The sequence below is a fragment of the Bombina bombina genome, chromosome 2 (genome assembly GCF_027579735.1).
Source record: "Bombina bombina isolate aBomBom1 chromosome 2, aBomBom1.pri, whole genome shotgun sequence".
Taxonomy (NCBI): domain Eukaryota; kingdom Metazoa; phylum Chordata; class Amphibia; order Anura; family Bombinatoridae; genus Bombina; species Bombina bombina.
The window spans coordinates 364,222,230-364,224,981 of NC_069500.1; positions in this window are offsets into that span (position 1 = coordinate 364,222,230).

A 2,752-nucleotide genomic window follows, 5' to 3' on the forward strand; every position below is an offset into this window, starting at 1 on the left:
ATAATATAAATAAGTGTTATATATATATATATATATAGCATCTCTCCCTTTTTAACTGTTCTTTATAGTATTTCACATATCCATTTCTTCACTACACATAAAAATTTATTTTTATCATAATTAATATTATTTTTTAATCTATTTTATTATTATTTTTTAGTTATGCTCACATTATTTGGTGTTGTTTTTTTGTGTATAATCATGGGTTTAAAAACGTATAATAGCTCCTTTCAGTATGATCTGGAATATTTATTTATCTTTTAAACATGACTAGTGAACCAGAGTAATCTGATGTAGACAGTATTATACATATTTGATCACCTGCCGTTTCTTTGTTTACATATATATATTGATCATATATTGACAATTCATAAGAGTTTGTAGATCGTTACTATACAAATATATCTAATACTTTGTATCTAGTATGTTACAGTACAGAACATCGATTACCCAATAGCCACGCAGCATAGTCTGTGAACTTTTCTTAAACCACCAGTGATTGGACCTTTGTTATACCTTGTTCAAGTGGAATATAACATCATAGGAGGTGGAGTGTCAAAGCCAATAAATACTCCCGCTTCACGCCGCGCCGTACCCTTTGATAAAGCCAAATGTGGTGAAACATGTCAGGGACCAGCTAATCTCTATGCTATAAGCATTTTTTAAACTTGCAGGGATAAAGTGGTGGTTATTAGTACTAGTGGTTTCGGATTTAACTCTAAAGACTACACGCTGTGGATGGTCATGCATGTTGTGACCATTTATAACTTATCCTAACGTGTAAAGTATTTAGCTTGTATCAGCAACCGCAGTTTACTTTATTTTAAGTTAACTAACAGTTATTTCTAGCTTATATTGTGAGGTTCATTACAGATATAAAGTATCTTTATAATGAGTGTATGCTAGCAGACCGCAATAGACTTATAGTAACGGATATAATTGCATCTTTATTTAAGTTACAATGTGACTGATAACACTGAGCGCCAATATACATGCTGTGGATATAAGCGCACGTAAATACAGATAAAAGTATATATTATATTAGTTATACTGGTCACATGCTATATGATATATTTTAATTATTTGAAAGCTGCATATATTTCGTTATTAATACCTGCAACAGCTGAATTCTATTATATAAGTATCTCTTACACTGATTAAAAGTATGCTCTGAATACTTTCTAAGTGAATATATACACCAATTTAAGCACCAAGCACACTTCCACGATGATATAAGTGATAAAGACATCCATCTACTAATAGTAATAAGTCCAATTGCAGTTTACTAATATAAGATAGCAACCATATTTAACCATCTCTCTGACCCTATACTGGGAACCTCCCTTACAGCCCCTTAGGGCTAATTTATCAGTGTCTATGATATATAAATATATATATACCCTGCCTATGGATTAATATCGACATCCTAGGCCAGGCTTATCACTAATAATTTTCACTGACATTGAATAAACTGTTGTGTACCTCAAGATATATATTAACCACCATCTCCTTGTGTTTTTAAAGTTGTTAGTTTGTGTGTATGTGAAACCCCCCTTTTTTATTTTTTTTCAAATAAAAGATTATATTTTAATCCGTATACTCCTCCTACTGCCCTTATTTTTCTACTAATCTGCCCAATAGGCCTTTAAGGAATGTGAGTGCTACACAACTGTACATTATTGTCAGTCCCTGACTGATTTATCTGTGTTCGGTATACCTAGTACACAGCACCCTAGCTCATAATATATTATTATATATTCTGTCTATAATTTTTAGACTTACAATATATGACTAAGATTAACATCCTTACCCTTCTACATCAGTAGTGCCACTAGTACCCCTGTTTTTTTCTCATGTTTGAAAAAAGAGACAGCCTCCTACACAATCCGATCCCGAATTGGGGGGCCACCCCTTTATGCCGATTTGTTTTCAGCGAGCTTCTTATTCTGCTTGGATTTATTCCAGGACTGAGCCGGCTTCTAAGTACTGGTTGAAGCCTTGGTCTGCGGATATGATTTCTAAGTCCAGACTCCTTTCTCTTCCCTTCAAGGGAAAGATTTTTTTTTGGTCCAGGCCTGGACTCCATTATTTCCACGGTTACTGGAGGCAAGGGTGCCTTCCTACTGCAAGATAAGAAGAACAAGTCTAAGGGACGACAATTTTCTAATTTTCGTTCCTTTTGTTCTGACAAATCACAACAACAACAACAATCCTCCTCCAAGCCCGAGCACTGGACCTGCACGAAGAACTATCCTCAAGAGGTATAATAGTACGTTTAGCAAGTGTAGAGATAGCACCATCCACCTTAGGAATGGCGCCCCACAAATCTAGTTGAGATTCCGGGACCGGGAACAACTTTTTAAAAGTAGACAAGGGGGAAAAGAAGAACCAATTCTTTCCCATTCGTTCTTAATAATGTTCACCATCTTAACCAGCACAGGAAAAGTCAAAGGAACTTTCCTGTTTTTCGTAAAATGTCTAATTTAGGTATCATAGGTTCTTCAGGCAGCGCGGCCTCTGGAACCTCTAACGTAGACAGAACCTTCTTTAATAAAAAACACAAGTGCTCAATTTTAAATCTAAAGAATGGTTCCTCCGCAGCAGGAGGCTTAGACGCTAAGGACTCCGACCCAGAAAGTTCACCCTCTGAAGCTACAGAGGTTAACTCATCATCAGATAACTGGGACATAATAGCTAAATCCGATAAATATTTAGATGACTCCAGGTTAGGAGAGCTATGTTTAACCTTTCT